Here is a 25,583-nt window from a genome sequence, read left to right as displayed (position 1 = left end):
GAGCAGGGAAAGTGGCAGCAGCTCTTTACTCTGCCCCCTGCAGTCGCTCCGCAGCAGTGAGAATGCCGAGGAGTTAAAACAGGCCGGGCCCTGCCCCTGCCTCTTCCTTCTCCTTCCCTGATCCAGCTGGTGTCCACCTGCCGGCCTCCACCTGCCTGGGCCTGCGCTACCCCTAACCATGTCTTTTCCTTCGCGCTCTGCAGGTTTCTTTTTCAGCTGTGAAAAAGAATGTTTCATGCTCTAGACTTATACCTGAAACCCTTTCTCAGAACCTTCCAGTGGAAGCTGAATTGTGCTCTTGGATGCAAAAAGTGACTGTTTAAACAAACAAAAGCCTATTCAGCCAGAGTGAGTTCCAAGATTTGGAAAAGTCAGGTGACTGGGAAGGTGGATGCTAAACTTCTACTGGGCCTAAGAAATTTGTAATATTCCATATCAACAGGAGAAGCTGCTCAACCCCTCGGCGCCCTCCCCCAGCTCCCACGCCTTCATCTCAGGCCTCTCCTGTTTACTCCAAATTGGTCACTTTCTTGTCATCACCCTAGTCCCAGCCAGTGCCTGGCCCAGCCATACTGAAGCTTGAGACAAAGGCAATTTCAGTAACACCAAACCTATCTTTAATTAAAAGTTTGATATTTTGTTCATAATGGGATTTTTTCCATTATCTTAGTTTTTAGTTTAGAATTTTTTTTTTTTTTTTTTGAGACAGAGTCTTCCTTTGTTGCCCAGGCTGGAGTGCAGTGGCACATTCTCGGCTCATACACTGCAACCTCCACCTCCTGGGCTCAAGTAATTCTCATGTCTCAGCATCCCGAGTAGCTGGGACTACAGACAAGTGTCACCACACCCGGCTAATTGTTTTGTATTTTTAGTAGAGACAGGGTTTCACCATGTTGGCCATGCTAGTCTCGAACTCATGGCCTCAAGTGATTCAACCACCTTAGCCTCCTGAAGTGTTGGTCTTACAGGCATGAGCCACTACTCCGGGCCAATATTACTTACCTTAATTACTGAGACCGCTCCTTAAATTTTGCACCCAGGCTGTTGCTGCACCCACCTCACTCAAGTCTGATTCTGGCCATCATCATCCTTTACCTAGATTATTTCAAAGCCTCCTTGCTCCCATTCTTCCCTGCTACAATCACTCCTTTGCCATACAGCCCGGCTGACCTTTTAAAAGCATGACACAGCTCCCAGTTCGAGTTGACTTGCTGTTTTGGTCGAGTTTCTTAAGCTGTTTCCTCATCTATAAAATGGAGGTGTAAATAGTACTCACCTCATAGGGTTAGACTGAATTTACACATACATAGAGAGAGAGTGCACAGCCTGGGCAACAAGAGCAAGACTCTGTCTCAAAAAAAAAAAAAATCTAAGCAAGTTCTCAGTAGTGTTAACTACTCCTCATTATTATTGTCATTGCATCACTTCCCTTCTTAAAACCCTTTGGCCGGCCAAGTGCAGTGGTTCACACCTGCAATCCCAGCACTTCAGGAGGCCAAAGCATGTGGATCACGAGGTCAAGTGATTGAGACCATCCTGGCCAACATGGTGAAACCCTGTCTCTACTAAAAACACAAAAATTATCTGGGCGTGATGGCACACACCTGTAGTCCCAGCTACTCAGGAGGCTAAGGCACGAGAATTGCTTGAACCTGGGAAGCAGAGGTTGCAGTGAGCTGAGATAAAGCCACTGCACTCCAGCCTGGGTGACAGCACGAGACTCCATCTCAAAAAAATAGTGTATATATATATGTATATGATGAAAATGTTCTACCAGCCTCATCACAGTTGAAAGCTGCCATGTAACTAGTTATCCTTATTTAAAATGCCTTGGATCTAAAGTAGGTCCTACTGTGACTTATTTGCTAAATGGTTCAATTTCAGTTTCTGCTGGAAAAAATTATAGCTATGCCAATTCTCACCAGTAATGGTATGGGGTTGTAGAGTTTCTTCACAAGATTACTGACACAAGCGTTTTGCTAAATCAGTAGGTAGGTTACTAAAAACTGTTTCCTAATGCTAGTACATGTTAAAATAAAGCTTTATTAACTTTACCTAGATAGTATATGGGCGTCTGGCGGACACATGTTTTCACACTGCTATAAAGAGCTGACCCAGAATGGATAATTTATAAAAGAAAGAGCTTTCATTGACTCACAGTTCGGCATAGCTGGGGAAGCCACAGGAAACTTACAATCACGATGGAAGGTGAAGGGAAAGCAAGGCACCTCCTTCACAAGGTGGCAAGAAGGAGCATGAGTGCAAGAGGAACTATGAAACTCACTGAGTTCTCAGATCTCGTGAGAACTCACTATCACGAGACCAGCATGGGGGAAACGGCCCCATGACTCAATGACCTCCACCTGGTCTCTCCCTTGATTGCGGGATTACAATTCAAGATGAGATTTTGATGGGGACACGACCAAACGATATTCACATATTCCAGATATAATAGAGAAAGGGATCCAGAGTTCCTCCTTTAGGGCAGTCAAATCTGTCTTTACTCACAGCCTCCAAAACTGAAAAGAAAAGTACCAATTTTCCAAGTGCATTAGAGAGCATGTGAAATTTAGTAGGATGAATAATTCCGAGATCCATTATCCTGTTGAGTTGAGCAGTCTGGAGGAATAGGCACTTGGTGGAGACACGGGAAAGAAGGATGAGGTGGGAGCCTACTGGGGATAGGGAGCAGCCCCTTATTCCCTAGAGGTCTGATGTTTCTAGCCTACCCATTCCAGGTTTGTGGCCCAGGCACCTGTAATAAAATACAAACTAACAAAAAAAAATATGAATGAATTTAATGTAAATTTTAAATGACATGGGAGCCTTCGTATAAAAATGAAGACCCAAAAAAAAAGTGACACGTATGTTTTTTCATGCTTAGGTTTAATGAGGAGTGGACAGTCGTGGAGAAGTGTGATTGGAAGGCAGAAGCATCTGATCTAATGGTGACAACCTGGAAGGAACTTAGCAAGGCCTGTTTGGTCAGGCTGTTCTCTGCGTCTTCACAGATAAGGGTGTTCCTTTCCTCCACCTAAAGTGGTGGGCACTTATCCACTGAGAATCTTCTAACTGCCAGGTGCAATGGCTCACACCTGTAATCCCACCACTTGGGGAGGTTGAGCTGGGTGGATCACCTGAGGTCAGGAGTTCAAGACCAGCCTAGCCAACATGGTGAAACCCTGTCTCTACTAAAAATACAAAAAAATCAGCTAGGCATGGTGGTGCACCTTTGTAATTCCAGCTCTTCAGGAGGCTGAGGCAGTAGAATCACTTGAACCTGGGAGGCAGAGGTTGCAGTGAGCCGAGATCCCACCACTGCACTCCAGCCTGGGTGATGGAGTGACACTTCGTATCAGAAAAAAAAAAAATCTCATGACCTGCTTCAGGGGAGAAGGACAGGGCAGGAGGAAAGAGAGAACTTCCTGCTTTTGCCATTTTTCAAATGGCAAGGTGCCATATTTTGAGGAAGTGTGTCTTGAATCCCATCAACTACAATAAAATTTTAAAATTTTAAAACATTTTGTAGAGATGGAGTTTCACTGTCATTGAGGCTGAAGTACAGTGGCATGATCATAACTCACTGCAGCCTCAAACTCCTGGGTTCCAGCGATCCTCCTGTCTTGAGCTTCCTGAAGAGTTGGAATTACAGGCATGAGCCACTGAGCCTGGCCAAACAATTTTTCAAAGAAGCCATCTGTGTAGTATAAGAGGTAGACAGATAAATGGGAAAAGGATGGATTCTGCGGTCCACTGGTGGTCTGGGGGAAGGGGCACAGAACTGCTGCAATTCCTTCTGTGGAAGAGGGCAGGGAACTGAGGGGCTTTGCAGAGCAGGGAATGGAGACCTGGAATGTGGTGGAGACTGACTCTGAAAATTTTAGAGGAAGAGTAGAGCAGGCAGAGAGAACACAGCTGGGATCTGAGGGACCGTCTGGGACTAGACTGTAAATGACCTGAACACTCAGATTTTACCAACGCGGCTCTCAACAAATACAGGTCCCCTGAAGAAATGAGATACCTTTTTCACCACGTGGTCTTATAACTGTGATGATCTTGTAGTTGTAATTGTGATAATGAGTGAAGAACTAACTCACTGTTAGTGTTAGAAATATTTGCGTTTTGTATTGGCTCAATTTTTGGCAAATAGGCACACCCGAGGAGACATCGGATGAAAATATCTAATCAACCTATGGTTTACCGTAACATGTAAATGGCTTTCACGTGGCAAGGAGCAGGAATGATTAGGAAAATGAAGCTACATTCTTCCTTCATGATCCACACCAAAGGCTCTTTATCAGAAGCCGGTTTTTCCTTCCTTTTGGTGTCTGGCCGATATAGGTTATTTTCACCAAAGTTGAGTCTCAAAGGCTGAGCGGGATCAGTGTCACTGATTTAAGACATCAGAATGCTGCACTTAGAAAGAGGCATATTAGAAGTTCTGTGGGATGATTTTTAAACACTGGCACAGATAGAACTCCACTCTGAGATCATCCATCCCTCCTGCTGCTATGATACAAAACCCTCCCAGCCTCACCTCCTGGCAGAGCTGCCTTTGATAACACTGATGACTCTGTCTGGCCTCCTTGGGGAGAGAGGAGGGGACTGTCTCTCAAATTTAGGCCAAAGGCAGAATAACTAACGACCACCTTGTGACCTTCCTGGCCGTAGCTTCCTCTCTCTAAACTGAGGGAGTTTGTCTACATAACCTCTAAATCCTTTTCTAATCTCAGCCCCCAAAACTGTGTTGCAGCTCGCCCTAATGTCAGCAAGCAAAGCGTGACCCACACACACCTCAGGCTCTCCCAAGCCCCCTTCCCTGATCCCCGCTTCCTTTTCCCATAGCACATCTGCTTCTAATTACTGCAGAATGTATTTAATATATGATGTCTCTGTTGAACACGAGACTTACGGGGGAAGGGGTTTGGCCTCTTTTGTTTACCAGTATATTCTGAGCACCTGAAACAGTGCCTGGTGCCTGGGGGAGATGTTTGAATTCAAAGTGTTGAATCTTGGGGCATCTTCTGCCAAATTAGTTTTTTTAATAACTTCCCCCGTTGTTTTCACTTGCTTTGTAGGTTGATCATTATCTTGTTTCCTAGTTGCTGATTCTTAATTCCCTGGCGTGGTTGACTGAGTGATGGCCTCACAAAGATGTCCATGTCCATGTCCTCATCCCTGGAACCTGTGAATATGTTACTCCGCGTAATGAAGTTAAGGATCTTGAGATGGGGATATTATCCTGTATTATCTGGGTGTGCCCAATGTAATCCTAGTTTCTTCATATTGATAAAGAGATAGAAATTATAGAAAAGGGCAGAGTGCAGTGGTTCACACCTATAATTCCAGCATTTTGGGATGCCAAGGTGGGCAGATTGCTTGAGCCCAGGAGTTCAAGATCAGCCTGGGCACCATGGCAGAACCCTGTCTCTATTTTAAATTTTAAAAATTAAAAAAAAAAATTTAAGACTGCTTTTAAGGCCATTTGTAAGTCCAAAGTGACACTCTGTGGTTTAAATGACCACAAATCCTTCTGTTGGTGTCTGGCAGAACCAACAGGCTTTGCTTTGACCAGGGCTTTCTTGAGTACAAGAGTTTCTAAAGAGAGTAGTTTCAGTAATTTTTCAAGATGGACTTGGAACCCTTTATCTGTATTTTAAAAGGATTCTCCATTAAAGACTTAAATGTACAACCGCAAACTATATAAACCCTGGAAGACAACCTAGACAATGCCATTCTGGACATAGGAACAGGCAAAGATTTCATGGGGAAGACACCAAAACCATTTGCAACAAAAGCAAAAATTGACAAACGGGATCTAATTAAACTAAAGAGCTTCTGCACAGCAAGGGAAACTATTAACAGAGTAAATAGGCAACCTATACATGGGAGAAAAATTTTGCAAACTATTCATTGACAACGGCCTAATATCCAATATCTATAAGAAACTTCAACAAATTTATAAGAAACAAACAACCCCATTAAAGAGTGGGCATAGGACATGAACAGACACCACTTGCGGCAGCCAACAATCATATGAAAAGCAGCTCAACATCGCTGATCATTAGAGAAATGCAAATCAAGACCACGAGGAGATAGCATCTCATACCAGTTAGAATGGCTATTATTGGCCGGGTGAGGTGGCTCCCACCTGTAATCCCAGTGCTTTGGGAGGCCAAGGCGGGCAAATCACTTGAGTTCAGGAGTTCCAGACCAGCCTGGCCAACATGGTGAAACCCCATTGCTACTAAAAAGACAAAAATTAGCTGGATGTGGTGGTGCACACCTGTAACCCCAGCTACTAGGCAGGAGAATCTCTTGAACCTGGGAGGCAGAAAGTTCAATGAGCCGAGATCACACCGCTGCATTCCTGACTGGGTGACAGAGCAAGACCCTGTCTCAAAAAAAAAAGGGCTATTATTTTTAAAAATGGCAATTATTAAATAGAAAGGCTGTCATTTAAAAATTATTATTAAAATCAACCAAAAATGGCTATTATTAAAATGGCTATTGTTAAAAATGGCTATTATTAAAAAGCATTATTTAAAAAATAACAGATGCTGGTGAGGTTTAGGAGAAAACAGAATGCTTATACACTGGAATGTAAATTAGTTCAACCATTATAGAAGACAGTGTGGTGATTCTTCAAAGACCTAAAAACAGAAATACCATTCAAGCCAGCAATCCCATTACTAGGTATATGCCCAAAGGTATATAAATCATTATATCATAAAGACACATGCACATGTATATTCACTGCAGTACTATTTACAATAGTAAAGATACGTAATCAACCTAAATGCCCATCAATGGTGGACTGGATAATGTGGTACCTATACATTATGGAATATTATGCAGCCATAAAAAAGAATGAGATCACATCCTTTGCAGGGAAACAGAAAACCAGAAAACAGAGAAACAGAGAAAAACCAAACACCACATATTCTCACTTAAAAGTGTGAGCTACATGATGAGAACTCATGGACACACAGAGGGGAACAACAGATGCTGGGGCCTACTTGAGGGTGGAGGGTAGAAGAGGGAGAGGATCAGGAAAATAATGTGTCCTAGGTTTAATACCTGGGTGATGAAATAATCTGTTCAACAAATTCCCATGACATAGGTTTACCTACATAACAAACCAGCATATGGACCCCTAAACCTAAAATAAATGTTAAGTAATTTTTAAAAAATATATAAAAATGAAAGAGTTCTCTACCCTAAATTCTCCACCCTCTTCCCTAAAGTAGGGAAGCAGAGCATGTCTCTGCCTGAAATTATACTATTAATATATATTTATGTATATTGTCATTGCTGTCATTTCTTTTTTTTTTTTTTTGAGTCTGATCTTATTTATTTGTTACTCAAAAAATCTTATTTCTGACTGGATTCAGACTTAGAAGTAGAAGCTCGCAGAGACGAAAGTCTGCGTCTCTTCGCAATTTGTTCCTGGCACTTCTCTTTAGCCTCCTTCATTCTCTTGGCCAAAAGTTTAGCATATTCTGCGGCCTCTTCCTTGTTTTTCTTAGTACGCTGCTTCTTCAGAGCAATACGCCGCCGTTTGTGCTGCAGGACACGTGGAGTAACAAGACACTGAATCCTGGGTGCTTTGGTCCTAGGTTTCTTACCTTCTTTGTTTAAGGGCTTTCTTACAACATACTGGCGGACGTCATCTTCTTTAGAGAGATTGAAAAGTTTGCGGATTCTGCTAGCTCTTTTGGGCCCCAGGCGACGAGGCACGGTGGTATCAGTTAGTCCAGGAATATCCTTCTCTCCTTTTTTTACAATAACCAAGTTGAGAACGCTCAGATTAGCATCCACAATGCAACCACGAACTGATTTTCTCTTTCTTTCTCCAGTTCTCCTTGGTCTGTAACAGGAATGCCCCTTACTCAGTAGCAGGCGGACACGGCCATGGGTCAAGACACCCTGCTTCATAGGGAAACCTTGTTTGTCATTCCCACCACTGATTCGGACCACATAACCCTTCCATTCTTCACCCAGAGCGTCAGCGGCAACTTCTGTCGCCATCGCTTCTCATAAAAAGTACGAAGTTCGCGTTCATCGTCCACTTCAATGAGTTTCTGGCAGCCAGTGGCTGGGAAGGAGATGTTCAGCTTCATCTTGAAACAGCTATACGCCTTCCAGGCGCCATGGAAAAGAGGGCCGCTGTCATTTCATTTGCTTATGATCTGTTATTTCCATGAGGCTGGGAACCAAATTGACTTTGTTTGCTACTGTATTTCAATGCCTGAATTGATGCCTGAGACTCGGTAGGTACTAAATAAGAATATGTTGAATGAATGACTGAGAAGTTGACTAGTGATGAAAATGTGAGAAATTATTCAGTAACACTTTGGGCTACCTCTCAGAAGAAATAAATGATTGCAATCCGTATGCAGTTTTAAATGATGAGATTAGAAAAGCAAGAGCAAGCCAGCCCAGTTTGCTAGTTGTGTTAAGAAGCGGTTAAAAAGGAGACCTGTTGACCTGTGAAGGATGAACTGAAAAAGTAAATGAAAAATAAAGTAAAATGAGACATGTAAGGGCGGTGGTGGGGAGCACAGTTCTTTCCAGCTTTAGAAATTAGCCCTTGGCTGTCTCTTTGCAGTTGAGGTATTGGGGATATAAAAGAGGATATGGCCATTATAAAAATCTATTAAGAATCTTGGTTTTTGTCTTATAGCTCAATGGGAGAGGCTCCTGTCTTGTCACTGTTAGTTCGTTTTCACACTACTATAAAGATGCTACCTGAGAATGGTAATTTATAAACAAGAGGTTTAATTGACTCACAGTTCTGCATGACTGGGAAGGCCTCAGGAAACTTACAATCATGGCAGAAGGTGAAGGGGAAGCAGGCACCTTCCTCACAAGGCAGCAGAAGAGAGAGCACAGGGGAAAGTACACATTTAAAACCATCAGATCGGCCGGGCTTGGTGGCTCACACCTGTAATCCCAGCACTTTGGGAGGCCGAGGTGGGTGGATCACGAGGTCAAGAGATCGAGTCCATCCTGGCCAACATAGTAAAACCCTGTCTCTACTAAAAAATATAAAAATTAGCTGGGCGTCATTGGGCGTGCCTGTAATCCCAGCTACATGGGAGGCTGAGGCATGAGCATTGCTTGAACCCGGGAGGTGGAGGTTGCAGTGAGCCAAGATCCCGCCACTGCACTCCAGCCTGGCACCTGGAAACAGAACAAGTATCTGTCTCAAAAAACAAAAACCATCAGATCTCTTAGAACTCCCTCACTATCACCAGAACAAAATGGGGAAACCACCCCCATCATCCAATTACCTCCCACCAGGTTCCTTCCTTGACAAGTGGGGATTACAGTTTGAGATGAGATTTGGGTGGGGACATAGGGCCAAACCATATCAGCCACTACTAGGCAGCCCTTTGAAAAAGAAATAATCATAATGTATGAAAGAATTTATGTGCAAGGTGATTCATGGCATCTTTTTTTTTTTGAGATGGAGTCTCTCTGTCACCCAGGCTGGAGTGCAGCGACCCCATCTTGGCTGACTACAACCTCTGTCCCCCAGGTTCAAGCAATTCTCTTGCCTTAGCTTCTCAAATAGCTGGGATTACAGGTGCCTGCCACCGCACCTGGCTACTTTTTGTAGTTTTAGTAGAGACAGGGTTTCACCATCTTGGGCAGGCTTGACCTCGTGACCTTGTGATTGACCTGCCTCGGCTTCCCAAAATGCTGAGATTATAGGCATGAGCCAGTGCGCCCAGCTGGCAACATTTTTTATAGCAAATTATTGAAAAAATAAAAACATCCATCAACAGGGGATCAATATTTAAAAATATGGCACACAACACATCAGAAAAGTATGCAACTATAAAAGGAATAAGCATTCATTGCACATAGTAATATAGAAAGATCACTAAGATACATCATTAGGTGAAAAAGACAAGGCACGGAACAATCGTATTACATTCCATCTTCTGTGTAAAAGAAGGAGGATAGAATAAAAATGTATTTTATGTTTTCTTTTTTTATGGTGGTAAATGTACATAATAAAATTGACCATTTTAAGCATTTTAGACGCATAGTGCTATAGCATTGAGTACATTCGCATTGTTGGGCCGCCGACATCATGATCATCCACCTCCAGAACTTTTTCATCATCTCAGAACAGTTCATGTTCATTAAACATGAACCCCCCATTCCTACTCCCCCCAGGCCCTGGCAACCCCCATTCCACTTTGTCTTCTCTGCAAATTTGACTGCTCTAGAAACCTCATGTGACTGGACTATATTTGTTCTTTTATAACTGGTTTATTTTACTTAGCATAATGTCTTCAAGGCTCATTCATATTTTCCTGCACTTATCTTTTTTTTTTTTTTTTTTTTAACTCTGAAAGGATAAAATAGTGCTGATAACAGGGATTACCTGTCAGGGAAGTAGGAGTGAAGCAAAAGAAGAAACAGATAGGAAGAAGATTTTCAAAGCATCCTGTTTTTGTCATTTAAAAATGTTTGAGCCACTTCACATATGACTTACTCAAAATGCCAAATTTTGAACACCATGAACAATAAAGTGAAAGGAAGAAAACAGAAACTTCGGTCTCTCCTCCCTGAAGCTGAGGGTCATTAGCTGGACCTGACCCAGGGCCCTTGACACATCTTTGTGGCAACTGAGTTTTGTGTTGGTTCCATATCCCATACTAGATTAAAAACTCCCCAAGTCCAGCCTGTGTTTTGCACAGGGTAGGGGGCCCAGTGACTTGCAGTTGACAGAGAGCCGGCAGCCTCTGCAGAGGTGATGCTTGGTAAGACGCGTAATGTTGAACCATATAAAGAAGGCTGCTTGGCTAAGACCCTCTGGGTTTGTGGAATTATCTTTAATGCACCAGACAAGAAGATTGTTAACCAGCCTTATTACCAACAATTTCCTATGACCACGGTAGGGCAGGCAGATGATTTGAGGATTATCAGGACACTGACAAATCCCCTGGGCCCTGACAATCTCATTTAGAAAAGAATCAAATCTGTTTATTGCTGATAATAGATGGCATGCCCCCAGGTTTGCTTGTAAGTAATATGTGCATTGCTTTTTATTTTTTTCTTCTAGCCACAGGAGCCAAACTTGTATTCATCCTGATAAAGTAGACATTTGGGACTTTATGTGATCTAATTGCTCTGAGCTGTTCCTTAATCCCCATTTGCTAAACCTTTGCATCGCTGCCCACAATGACATAAACTACCTTGATCCAGGATTGCAACATGGTCCACCCAACAAAGGAGCCTCATAATTGTTGATGTGGCTGGGATTTGCTAGTGCCCCTCCCTTGTTTTTATTTGTTGTTCTAAGAATTATTTAAGTAAAATAACAAAGCAAATCTTAAACTTGTCTCCGTGATAAGGTGCAAGAAACTCCTCTTTGAGGCAAAGTCCATTTCTTCATTCATCTCTGCATTCACAGCAACAGGTACAGTGGCTCATACATAATAAATTCTTGAAAATGTTTGTCGGATTGCCTCATTCATAAACTACCGTAATTGCTCCAGTGAAATGTTCTCAGATATGTGAATTTTGTTAGACAACATTTGGAAAACCCACATAGAGATTTTTAAAAATCAGATCTGTAATTCTTTTGCATTTATAAAAAATAAAATGTCAGCCAGGCACGGTGGTGTACATCTGTATTCCCAGATACATGGGAGGCTGAGGTGGGAGAATCACTTGAGCCCAGGAATTCAAGTTCAGCTTGGGCCACATAGCGAGACCTCATTTCTTTAAAAAAAAAAAAAAGCTATATGACAAAATCTAAACCTATGCATATTGCTAGTATTTCTTTCTTTTTTTTTTTTGAGACAGGGTCTCATTGTTGCCCAGACTAGAGTGCAATAGTGAGATCATAGCTCACCACTGCAGCTTTGAACTCCAAAGCTCAAGCTATCCTCCCATCTTAGCCTCTTGAGTAGCTGGGACTACAGACACATGCCACCACACCTGGCTAAATTTTGTATGTTTTGTAGAGATGGGGGTCTCACTATGTTGCCCAGGCTGGTCTTGAACTCCTGGCCTCAAATGATCCTCCCGCATTGGCTCCCAAAGTGCTGAGATTTATAATATTGCTAGTATTTAATCTTATCCATAATATCACAATGAATTTTTCAAAGTATCTGCATAAGAAAAAACTTCTAAACATATAAGTGAATACCTCATGTAGCAGGATCTGCCTGAATCTTGAAGGTCTTTTGGCTGCTTCCATGTGTGCAGATGAAATCTGTTACACAAGCTCCAGACTCAGATACCTCTATGTGCCTATACTGTCCTTCTACTCTGGGGATCCATTCGGGCCAGCCTCAGGAAGGCATTTACTGGCATCTAAACTCATGCTTTCTCATCTTTCTTCATTCTAATTTTCTGCCTAGTGAAACAATATTGCGAGCCATATGATTTCCGGCATTAAAACAAGGCCTCACATGGAGATTTTGTTATTCATTTCCTTAGACTCTGAGAAGTTTTATAATTTCTCAGGAAAAAAAGACAAAACTGTTAAACATCGATTTCTTCTGTTAAAAAGAAATCCCATTTAGTATTATAAGTAATAATGTATATTATAGACAAATTGAAACACGTAGAAATAAGTAGGCACCTAGGGAGAAGGCTAACACCTGCTATGGTTTGGATGCACCCTTCAAGACTTGTAGTGAAATTTCATTGCCACTGTGATGGTATCAAGAGGTGGGACCTTTAGGGGATGATTAGGTCATGAGGGCTCCGCCTTCATGCATGAATTGATGCCATTATCACAGGCATGAGTTTGTTATTGCAAGAGTGGACCCCAATAAAAGGATGAAGTTCAGCCAGGTATTGTGGCTCATGCCTGTAATCCCAGCACTTTGGGAGGCCAAAGTGGGAGGATCATTTGAGCTCAGCCTGGGCAACATAGTGAGACCTCGTCTCTACAAATTTTTTTTAAAAAATTAGCCAGGCAGGGTGGTACCTGCTTAATAGTCCCAGCTAATTGGAAGGCTGAGGTGGGAGGATTGCCTGAGCCCAGGAGGTCAAGGTGCAGTGAACCACTAACTCTGGACTGGGTGACAAAGTAAGACACTATCTTAAAAAAAAAAAAAAAAGACAAAGTTTAATCCCCATTTCCTCTCAGTCTCACACACTCACTTGCCCTTCCACCATGCTAGGATGTAGCACAAATGCCCTCACCAGATGCCAACAGCATGCTCTTGGACTTCTCAGCCTCCAGAACTGTGAGAAATGCATTTATTTTCTTTATAAATTAATATTTGTTTGTGGTATTCTGGTATAGAAACAGAAAACGGACTAAAACAATACCTGGGGCCAGGCATGGTGGCTCATACCTGTAATCCCAACACTTTGGGAGGCCGGGGTGGGTGGATCACCTGAGGTCAGGAGTTTGAGACCAGCCTGGCCAACATGGTGAAACCCTGTCTCTACTAAAAATACAAAAATTAGCCAGGCAGTGTGGCAGATGCCTCTAATTCCAGCTACTTTGGAGGCTGAGTCAAGAGAATCACTTGAACCTGGAAGGCAGATGCTGCAGTGAGTGGAGATCACACCATTGCACTCCAGCCTGGACAACAGAGCAAGATTCCATTTCAAAAAAAACAAAAACAAAAACAAAACAAAACAAAGACACCCTAAGGTAACTTCATACTCTTTCTTCCTTATAGTCATATCTTATGCATTTTTATGTATACTAATGTGTTTATATATCTCTAGATAGATAGATGATGGCTAGATACCTACACACACATGTGTAGTTCTTAGCAAAAGTAACATCACATATACATACAGTTTTGAGACTTGCTTTTCTCCTCTCAATAAATTACTGAAACACATATTCAGGCAATACTGTAAAACCCCAATACCCACCAGAATATTCAGATGTTTGTGGGAAAGAAAAGAAACAAAATACATATGGAAAAATACTAAAAGCAAATCTCCAGAAAGTGCCTATGTAAGCTGGGAAAATAAGTTCAGAGGATTATGAAGTTCGTTTCCTTTAATTCAAACTTTTTTACTCTGGTAAACTTTGAAAAATATTTTCACAGCATACTTTCTTTATAAGAATATAGCTGGGAAATTCTTCCACTGTCATGCAGTCTTAAGCTTAAAGTTTGCAAAATGTAGTTTTTGCTTCTTCTTTTTCTTCTTCTTCTTTATAAAAAGCCTTTTAATTTAACTTATTGACCCCAGTATTTTTGCTACATCCATTGCTAGAATCAAATCATTATACTTTTCAAAAGCGTTCCTTTAACCTGAGGTCAAACGAATGTGAAATAGGAGGAAGTTATAAAAAGACTGAAATCTAGAACACCCATAACCCTGATGTACTTTATCCAAATTTTTATGACTTTGAAGTGCACTGAATACAGAAAGAAGGCAGGGCTTTTATTTTCCAGCCAGAGAAACCACACACAAAAAAAGAAGAAAAAAGTATCTCTTTCTCATTTCTGTAGCCAACCTTTCAATCCAAAAAAAGGAAGTGGGGGAGGATCCAAGTCAAGCCAACAAAAATAAAGTGTTGCCATTGTTTAGAGAGAAAATAATTCCTAGAGATATTTTTCCCCAAAGAGCCAAAAAAGAAAAAATTCACAAAGAGGATTCCTGGCTCGGTTTATTTCCTAGAGGAGAAATTGTTTAACCCTTGTTTATTTTGTAACAACTACCAATAACAAATGGGCCCAGAAAAGTCTTCCCTCTTCCTTGTGTGGTGGGAAAGCAGAGGCCAGGCGAAGTTGGGCCCACTGCTGGATCATAGCTCACAGTCTGGAACTGCCCGATCCTGTCCGACTTCTATAAGATCCCCAAGGTTCGTGACAACCTGAAGTCCTGAAGGGAGGGGTTTGAGTTGGAAAGATGAGGTGAGGCCAGACAGTGGAAGACCTCAAAATCCAGGCAGTGGAGGTGAGCCTTGACTTTCTCTGTGGTGGATTGAATTGAAGGCTCCAATTCTTCCCTCTTCTCTGCTTTCACATCCTTGTCATGAGCTCAGTGTGGGCAGAATATACCTCCTTGTCCCTTGACTTTGAGCTCTGCCAGTGACTATGTGCCATCTCCAAGAGCAGCCTGAGGCCATCGCTGGGAGAAGAGCATGCTCTCTCTAGCAGAGCCGGTGATGGAGACAGGTTGCCCTGCAGTGAAACAGAGCTTCCTCAGCTGCCCAGCCTGCTGCGGAGCCTGCAGCCCAGCCCAGCCCAGATCAGCCAAACCGCAGCAGCCTCATGAAGGCATCAGCAGCAATAAATACCTATTGTGTTAAGCCCCGGAGTTTTGGAATGCTCCACATTGCTGCATTGTTACGGTAATACAAATGAATACATACTTTTAAGTAAAAATAATAAATTATTATTGTAAGGCCGGTTGCCTCGCCGGGAGCTCGGACATGCCCATCCCTAAAAACTAAAACCAAGTCACCAGAATCTGCACTCAACACACGCCCACTTCTGCACTCCGCAGCAGAATCTGCACTCAACACTAAACTCAGCACCTAGCCCACTGTTGCAAAACCCCGCCTACCTACCAATAGCAGCTCGCCCCATCCATGTCCTGTTTCTTCACAGCCAATTAGAACGCCCTCACTCCCTATAAAACCCCACACCACAGAGAAGTCAGGCAAGACTTCTCTGGCCCCTTTCCCCAGGACCACAGAACCTCGTCTGGGAGTTAAATAAATTGGCATTTAATTTTCTTGTGTGCTGGCCTCAGTTTCCTCATTTTAAACTCGGCAATAAACCTCACAAGACAATAACCCTTACAGTTATTATTTTTATTTTTATTCTGAAATGGAGTCTCACTCTGTCGCCCAGGCTGGAGTGCAGTGGTGCCATCTTGGCTCACTTGCAACCTCCGCCTCCCAGGTTCAAGTGATCCTCCAGCCTTAGCCTCCTGAATAGCTGGGATTACAAGCACACACCACCATAACCAGTTAATTTTTGTATTTTTAGTAAAGACAGGGTTTTGCCAGGTTGGCCAGGCTGTTCTCAAATTCCTGACCTCAAGTGATCTGCCCACCTCGGCCTCCCAAAGTGCTGAGATTACGGCAGTGAGCCACTGTGCCCGGCTAATTCTTTTAATACTTGTACTGTAGGGAGTTTACTGTGTGGCCGTGCAGAGGATAGATTGCAGTAGGGAACAGATAAGATCATGATCCAGATGTCAGGTAATGTGGAGATTGTGGATACGGGAAAGAATGGGAAGAGGAAAGAAATTGACAAAAGATTGGCTGAAGAAAGAAGGAAAATGCTAAGACAACACTAACTTTTCACACTCAGGAAACCAAGGAAATGGTGATAACTTTTGGAGAATTTGAACTTTGGAGATGATTTTAGAAAAATAATGAATTTAGTTTGTGTCATCCAGGGTTTGGAGCAGTTTAATCTAATGGTAGTGTCGTATAGTGGAAAGGGCTCTGGTTCTCAAGTAGACCTGGCTGCTGATTCTGGCTAGGTCTCTTACAGGGTGAGGGCCTTTTCTGAGTAATTTAAACTCTCTGAGCCTCAGTACCTGCCCCTGTATCCGCCCTCAGGGTTGTAAGGACTGAGCAGGTGGGCAGTGGGGTGGATGTCAGTGGGCGTTTGGTCTTCTCAGCATCTTTCCAGTTGAGAATGGCACTCTGCTGGTTGGTGGGGTTGTAATTTTCATGTCCAACTTGTGTGCTACCATAATGGATTCAGGCATGGGCACATGACCCAACCAAGCAATCAGAGTCCATTTTGGGGAGATGGATATGAATGTTTGGTGAGAAAGGGGTCTTTACATCTGCTATCAAGAGTAGTAAGGTCATGGTAAGCCTCATAGTATTATCATCTAGGCTGCTCTGGGGAGAGAGATTGCCTGAGAATGAAGCTCATACAGAGAAAAGCAAAGTTGAGAGATGAAGAAAGAGAGGAGAGAGAGAGAGCCTTAGGGATATTATTTGAACTCTTTGATCAAACAACTTCCCAGCTGCCTGAACTAATATGCATGTATTTTTCAAATTAAGGACATTTAATTTGGTTTTTGGCTCTTTTAATCAAGAGTCCTGATTCAGCAGGTATTCAAGTAACAGTATGGGAGGCTGAGGTGGGCAGATCACTTGAGCTCAGGAGTTTGAGACCTGCCTGGCCAATATGGCAAAATCCTGTCTCTATTGAAAAACACAAAAATTAGTTGGGCACAGTGGTACATGCCTATGGGCCCAGCTGCTCGGGAGGCTGAGGTAGGAGGATCACCTGAGCCCGGGAAGGTTGAGGCTGCAGTGAGCCATGATAATGCCACTGCACTCCAACCTAGGCAATAGACTGAGACCCTCTCTCAAAAAAAAAAAAAAGAAAGAAAAGAAAAGAAAGAAAGAAAGAAATAAAAAAGAAAAAAAGAGAGAATAATAGCTAAACGACATCCAGTGAGAATGGCCTAGTTACAACTTGCCTGACTTCATATTCTCTTCTTCCTGCAAATGACTTACAGCCAAATGTCAGGCAAAAACGTATGAAGAAGTCTGCATCATTGAAATAGATGTGGATTCATGGGCCTTTGAAAGGAGATATGACGAGGTTCACTGTGATATGAAGACATGCTACAAAGCCATAAGAATAATAATCAAATGTGCTGTTGGCAGAGGAACCAGTAAATAAACCACAGTGGAGCAGGGTAAAGAGCTCAAAAGCAAATCTGTTGACTTCTGAGAGGCAACGGCACAAACCTATGTGGAAGGGACGGGTTATTCACTAGATGGTGCTGGGAAGCCTGCTTCACTATATGGAGAAAAATAGACACCATATGCAAAGGTCAGTTTTGGATAATCCAAAATTTAAATGTGAAGGTAAAAATATAAAACCAACAGTAAAAAAGATGCCCAATAACTTTGTCATCTTGAGTCTGAGAAGAACTTTTTTTTTTTTTTTTTTTTGGTTAATGAATGAGAGCTTCTTATATTGCTCAGGTTGGCCTTGAACTCATAGCCTTGCCTCCTCAAGTGCCAGGACAACTAGCCGGAGCCACCGTGGCTCCCGAGAAGAACTTCTTACATCAACTCAGAAGGTACAAGCTATGAGGCAAAAAATTGATAAATTTGAATCCATCGAAATTACATTGTTCTGCTCAACAAAAGACACCATAGATAGAGTCGGGGCAATCATTGTAATGTCAGAATCCAGCAAGGACTTTTAGCAAGACAGATTTGTGGAGAACAGCAAACCATGGCCCACTGGCCAAGTCTGGCCCTTCCATCTGTTTTTGTAAGCAAAACAAAAGTCTGGTTGGATGCAGCCATGTTCATCCACCACATTTAGTCTCTGTCTGCTCTCAAGCTGCAATAGCAGAGCCGAGCTAGTGCAGCAGAGAGCTTCCAGTCTGCAAAGCCTAAAGTATCTACTACCTGGACCCTTTACAGATAATTTTACCAACACCTCATCTAGAATATACAAGGAAATCATCTAGAATACAAGGAAATTGTCTGGAGCCCGGTAGAAAACAGGGGCAAAAATATGAAGAAATACTCAACCTCTCTATTAGAGAAATGCAAATTATAGAAAACAATGAGATACCACTTTACACCCACGACATAGGAAAAATTAGAAAGTCAGATGATAGCAATTGTTGACAAGGACGTAGGAAAATGGATATTATTATGCGCTACAGATGGGAGTGCAGACTGTGTAGTCTTCTGGGGAACAGCCTAGCAGATCTCAGTGAAATTCATCTGCGTACGCCCCATGATCCAGCCATCCCAGGGTGTAACACGGAGAAACGTAGAGCCAGGTCTGCAGGAGAATGTGTACAGGATTGTGCATCCTGGCGGTTTGCAGTAGCTGGGCTCTTAGAGTCAGCCTCACAAGGTGAAGTGGAAGAGAGGAGAAATAAACCGTCACTGGTGCTTCCTGGGGGAGGGCTAGGCAACAGTTAGCAATGGGCAAGAGGCACGGACGGCCACATGGCTAGGTATTAACAACACACTGAGGATGAGAAAAGACAGACACAGAGTGAGACCCATAGCTTGGCACTGTGTGTGTGTACGTGTATATGCTACATACACAGACAATGCGAGGTGTTTTTCTGTAAGTGTCCAGGCACATACACCGAACACGTGACAGGAGACGGGGAATAGAATAGAAATGGGAGTGGGATTTGGAAACTAAGAAACAACTAAAATCAAAGAAGAGGAATAATGTTGGGGTTGGACAAAGCCATTGAAATCTCAGCTTTGCCCTTTACTAGTGATATGAGCTTGGTCTGCCTTCTCATCTGTAAATTTGGGATAACAATGATACCTAGCTTGCAGTGTTGTTTTAAGAATAAATCGGCTGGTGTGGTAGCTCATGCCTGTGATCCCAGCACTTTGGGAGGCCAAGCTGGAAGGACGGCTTGATACCAGCAGTCTGAGATCAACCTGGACAACATAGCAAGACCCCATTTCTACAAAAAAAAAATAGAAAAACTTAGCTGGGTGTGGTGGCACAGCCTGGAGTTCCAGATACTTGGGAGGCTGAGGTGGGAGGATCACTTGAGCTCAGGAGGTCGAGGCTGGCTGCAGTGAGCATTCATTGCACCACTGCACTCCAGCTTGGGTGAGAGTGAGACCCTGTCTCAAAAATAAATAGGGTAACTCAAATAAAGCACCAAGGCATGTGGCCTGGCACACAGTAGGTGCTCAAGAAGGGTTAGTTGCTCTATTCTTCTAATGACCTTCGTCTGCCCCATGGGAGAGGCTGGTGATATTAGGGGCTCCACTTTTCCATTCTCTCTACTCACTCTCCTTCAGCAACGCTACCCCACTTCCAGCATTACCTCACACCCACTTATTCAAAGCTGCATCTCCCTCCCAGACCTCTCTTCTCACCCAGATTGGGGGCCGATGTCGTCTGAGTCCCTGTCACACCAAGAACCCCCTGTGAACCTCACGACTGTGAGGAGCTTCTTGCCTGCATCTTCAAGGGTCTTGGCCACAACTGACTGGACCAGGTGCTGGTGCTGTTCTTAGATTGGCCACGGTGCAAAAGCCCCACCCCAAATGCAAAAGCTCTGTACAGACATGGGACACAGACCCAATCAGACTTCTCTGTGGGCTCTTTGAATGTGAGATGGACAGGAGGAACTTGGTATTGGCACCCAGAACTGAAAGAAAACAAGAAAATCCAGGACATAGCTTCCTCGTGGCGACCAAATCTAGGGGTAAGCAGCAGCATTGAGGAGAAGCAGAAATAGTCACAGTAGAAGCTGAGACGTGCCTGTGCCAGGGTTCCTGGAGCCAGTGGCAAAGGATGCCGGATACTGTGCAGGGATGCTGAGAGTCACTGCTTGTCATGGAGGGCACCACGAGGCCCTGTGGAGCCAAAGGGTTGGGACACTTTTCTGTCTCTTCCTTTTCATTGCTTCGTTTCCTTCTTTCACAGAAAAAAAATATATATATTTACACCCCTGCCTCCGATTGTGGCTAAAAGATGCTCATACCCATCATTTGGCTACAATACATGCTGTCATCTAAAAAAGCTGTCTTTGCTCCTTGGAACTTAACCAACACACCTTCAGAGCTGCAGAGCCATCCGGAATCATCCACCATAGTGACTATAGGATATCCTTTCCTAGATGCCTGCTGAATGAAAGAATGCATACACACATACAAACGGGGGTACAGGAGGAATGAGCCAGGATGGGACATAATGAAAAAGGATGGAAGAATTAAGACAGTGCAGAGCCGCCGGGCGCGGTGGCTCACGCCTGTAATCCCAGCACTTTGGGAGGCCGAGGTGGGTGGATCACGAGGTCAAGAGATTGAGACCATCCTGGTCAACATGGTGAAACCCCGTCTCTACTAAAAATACAAAAATTAGCTGGGTACGGTGGCGCATGCCTGTAATCCCAACTACTCAGGAGGCTGAGGCAGGAGAATTGCTTGAACCCAGGAGGCGGAGGTTGCCGTGAGCCGAGATCGCGCCATTGCACTCCAGCCTGGGTAACAAGAGCGAAACTCCATCTCAAAAACAAAAAAACAAAACAGTGCAGAGCCACGAGCAGCAGTGATTCAAGCTTCGGTGCCTGGGCATCCGGGGGCTCCTCGTTTGTGTAGGGGGGAGTAAACACAGAAGCAAAACAAGGTGTGAGTGGGCATCAGAATCGCCCCACAGCTTCTCAGTCTCAAAACCCAGATTGCTGGCCCCACCTGCAGAGCTGATTCAGGTCTGGGGAGGGCCTGAGACTTTGAGTCTCTAACCAGTTCTCAGGTGATGCCAACATTGCTGGCCTGGGGACCTAGGGGTCAGCAGAGGTCCAAGAAGTGAATGTCTACAAAAGCCAAGGTGCTCAGAGGTGCCGCAGAAAGTAAGGGACAGGCTGAGGGAACGTCTACGTTGTTGGTGCAGAGAGCGATTTCCAGAGGACAGCAGATTTTGCAGCTTCCTGCCCCCTGAAAAAATACAAAATAAGCATTCCTGTCTCACTGTTAAATTTTGCTGGCGGGGAGGGCAAGTTGTCTTCATTCAAGCTCTTGTCACGCTGTCCCCAGCACCTGACCCTGACTAGGAGAACGGCCTGCCTTGGTTAATGGCTCATTCAGTGTTTGTCTCACTCAGAATCCTGCACTTTCAGCTAAAACTCACCTCAGGTCAAAGGTGTTCAGTGCAGTAAAGGCACTTGTGCCCAGAATCCAAATATCAATAGAACGGAAATGAAAAATAACCAAAACCATTGAAGGAGGTTAAGAGCATCCTGTCAACAGCTATTATGTGCCCATCCTCTAGGTTACAAATTAGGACTGAGGAAGTGAAGGCTCTAGAGCTCCCTCACATGGATATTTTTATTTCAGTTCTAGCCCCACTTCAGAGTGTATTTCATTACTTACTAGACATGGGACATTATCGGTTGCCTGCTGCATGAGTTTCCGAGGGCTGCTGTACAAAATACCAGCACCAAGTGGCTGAACAACAGACTGATTCGCTCACAGTTCTGGGGTCTACAAGCCTGAAATCAACATCCTGACATCAAGGGCCCTGCTCCCTGTGAGATCAATAGGGAAAGATCATTCTCTCCTCTTCCGGCCTCTCATGGTTTGCTGGCAGTCCTTGGCCTGCCTCAGCTTGCAGCTGCACAGCTCCGATCCCTGTCTTAGCTGTCCCACGGCACTCCCCTATTCTTATAGGGACACCAGTCACGTTGAATTCGGGACCCGCTCCACTCCGGTATGACCTCACCTTAGCTAATTACATCTGCAAAGGCCATATTTCCAAATGGCGTCACGTTCAGAGGTACTGGGGCGTTAGGATTTCAACGTATCTTTTTTGGAGGGGACACAATTCACATCAACCCCAGACCTTTACCGTTTTCTTTAGTCTAATAAAACCCAGATTTTTCCAAAAGCATATTAACTGATAGGCCTACAAATAAAAATATCCAAGCAAAGACCCGAAGAACCTGACAATGTGGCAATGGCTTGTCCCAGCAGGTTATTCCTTGCGCATAGTTCTTGGGCTAAGCCACAGAATGTGGTCTTTTTATGTATTTACAAGATTACAAGATCTTGCTCTGTCACCCAGCCTGGAGTGCACTGGTGCAGTCACAGCTCACTGTAGCCTCTAACTCCTGGGCTCAAGCAACCCTCTTGCCCCAGCTTCCAGAGTAGCTGGGACTACAGTTGTGCACCACCATGCCCAGCCAGTTATTTTCTTTTTTGTAGAGACGGGGTCTTGCTATATTGCCTAAGCTGGTCTCAAACTCCTGGCCTCAAGTGATCCTCCCACCTTAGCCTCTCAAAGTGCTGGGATTACAGGCATGAGTGGCTGTGCCCAGCCTCTATTATTTCATATAACTGCCTATAAATCTACAACTATCTGTTAAAAAAAGAAAGAAAAAGAAGCTATTCTTGCTGAGGGTGGGGTGGTAGCAAGGAGGCTGGGTCCTGATCTCCTTTAGAGCAACATGCTTTGATTATGTCACAGTTGTGGAGTTCTGGTCCTTTTGCTGGATCCTTCGCTGGGGAGTAGGAAGGGGAGAAAAATAGGGCAGGGAGAAAGTGGGGAAACTGCATTTACTCCCTAGACGACCCTACTTTTTTTTTTTTCTTTTGAGACAGAGTCTTGCTCTGTCACCCAGGCTAAAGTGCAGTGCTGTGATCTCAGCTCACTGCAACCTCCACCTTCCAGGTTCAAGCAATTCTACCTCGGTCTCCAGAGTGGCTGAAACTACAGGTGCGTAATTTTTGTATTTTTAATAGACATGGGGTTTCACCATGTTGGCCAGGATGGTCTCAATCTCTTGACCTCATGATCTGCCCACCTTCGCCTCCCAGTGTGCTGGGATTACAGGTGTGAGCCACCGTGCCTGGCCAGATGGCCCTACGTTTCTATGTGAACTGGACAACAAGCTGGGCCATCCTTCCCCAGGGGAATAACTGGCCACCAGAGCCCAGCAGCAAGACCTCAGAACCTTCCAGAAAACCCAAAAAATTACAAAGTCAGTCTGCTGCCAGTAGGCCCACAGGTCAGCACCATGTTGCCTGCAGGATGTCCTCTCCTCAGCCACACAGAGACTTGGATCTGGCAATTCCAAACTCAGGCTCCCAGCCATGGGAGATGTCTGCAGGGGACATGGGAAATGTCTGCAGGCTTCAGCCATGTTCCCCCAGGAGGCTTGGCCTGTCTCCTGCTCGCCTCGTGCCCCAGCCCCCAAGCAGCTTCTAAAATGCTCATTTGCCAAGGGGCCCATCAAATTCCATCTGGAGGCAAGAGGGTTTGTGCTGCAGCAGAATGATTGCTTGTCCACAGAGTTCTGCAATGTCCCCCATGGCATCCCATCCACTGGAAACCTTTGTCCTTAAGGGATTCTGGGGCTTTCACAGACAATGGTACTGTTGGCTTCATGCTCCACCCAGTGCAGATCAGGAAACAGGTCACAGAAACTGAGGGCCGTGCCTTGAGCTACGCCCACTTCAATCAAGAGGCCACTTGGCTTTTTCCACTGGATGAGGTGGCTCACACCTGTAATCCCAGCACTTTGGGAGGCCAAGGCAGGCGGATCACCCGAGGTCAGGAGTTCAAGACCAGCCTGGCCAACATGGTGAAACCCCATCTCTACTACAAATATAAAAAACAATTAGCAGGGCTCGGTGACAGGTACCTGTAACCCCAACTACTCTTGCAGCTGAGGCAGGAGAATTGCATGAACCTGGGAGGCGGAGGTTGCAGGGAGCCGAGATTGTGCCACTGCACTCCAGCCTGGGCAACAGAGTGAGACTCCAGTAAAACAAATAAATAAAAAATAGAGGCCACTTGGCTTTTTCAGAGAGCAAGAGGCACTATGGCAGGGAGTCAGGCAGATAACTTCATGAAGGAGACCAATTTCCTGTCCTCCCTTGGCTTCCCACACTCTGCCTCAGGTCACCCTTCAACTGCCACGTCCTCTCCTGTGTTTGATTGGTGTTTTCAAATGTTCAACAGCAAATCAGGGGGGTTGGGCTTCTTGACCAAGCAATCCTCATAGACTGGGAGCTGCTGGTTTCCACAGTAAAACCTTCCTTTCCTCTGACAGGAAGGGATTTAGGCTCACCCTCAAGCCACCAAGCCCCCAATCACTAACTTCCACCCTCAAAATGAACTAGAGTTTCTGCTGAGCTGCCTGGAAGCAGGATTGGGGGAGATACTCTCCTCTCTGCCAGTGAGTCACCTCCTCTCACAACTTCTGTCCTGCCCATATGGTCCCATTATGATTGGGGAAAATATGTTACTCTGTATAATGTATAGACAATCTAAATATTATAGCAAATCTGGTAAAATCAACATAAATATTGCCAGTGCCAAACCACCGTGTCTGTGCAACTAGAACCTGAGGGTCACAGGTAGCCCAGGCTTATTGTAAGTGGCATCTCTGCCCAATTCCCTTTCCACTGCTTGTTGCTTGTCTGCAGAATCTCACATATATTTATTCACATGTCACTATAGCAACCTAAAGAGGAAATATCTGAATGTAAATGTAAGAGGGATAAAAGCAGATTTCACAGATTCTTCAGAGCTTTGAAAATAGGCTGCATCTCCTCCTGTTTCTATGTGACCGTAATAACCTGGACCACGCTTGCCCAGGAAAACAGGGTGAGGCAACCCCTGGGCGCTGGGACGCTGGGACGGGCCCTTCCCAGAGTAGCCACCACCGACACTGGCTTCGAGCCAGCATGAGTGCCTTTGCCTCCTGGGACCATCCTGGGGGCACAGGAGGATGTTTCAGGGGCATCGCTGGAACCTGGAGCCTGCGCCCAGACCTACCCTACCTGAGCACAGGTTGGGGAGTCTTAACCCTATCCCTAACTCGAACCCAACAAAGGGGCGTTTCCTTCAAACCAGCCCAGGCTGGCTGCCCCAGAGCCAGCGAATGAGCTACGGCCCTGCTTCCTGGTGAGTGGAGGACATAGCCCCCTCCAGGGAGCTACGTCGAGGGTGCTGAGAAGGACCTGTCCTCCCCACCTGTCCACACTCATTCTCTGATTTTTTTAAATATAAAAAAAGCTTCTCATTCCACTGTTATTCTTATGGTTAAAAAAAAAAACTGCCCTGATTGATAAAGTTAGAATAGAAAAAAGAAATCACATTGAGGTGGAAATAAACCACAGGGTGACTTCTCTA

General features: G+C 44.4%; 1 pseudogene across 1 annotated transcript; it reads right to left on the bottom strand.

The window, feature by feature from the left end:
- Window positions 1–7,320: 7,320 nt before the first annotated feature.
- Window positions 7,321–8,164, bottom strand: LOC100409300 (small ribosomal subunit protein eS6 pseudogene; annotated as a pseudogene). The gene has a single exon (XR_086679.7). The product of XR_086679.7 is annotated as a small ribosomal subunit protein eS6 pseudogene (transcript).
- Window positions 8,165–25,583: the final 17,419 nt, after the last annotated feature.

Source organism: Callithrix jacchus, chromosome 1, assembly GCF_049354715.1.
Source record: "Callithrix jacchus isolate 240 chromosome 1, calJac240_pri, whole genome shotgun sequence".
NCBI lineage: Eukaryota > Metazoa > Chordata > Mammalia > Primates > Cebidae > Callithrix > Callithrix jacchus.
This window is presented reverse-complemented; position numbering and strand designations above follow the sequence as displayed.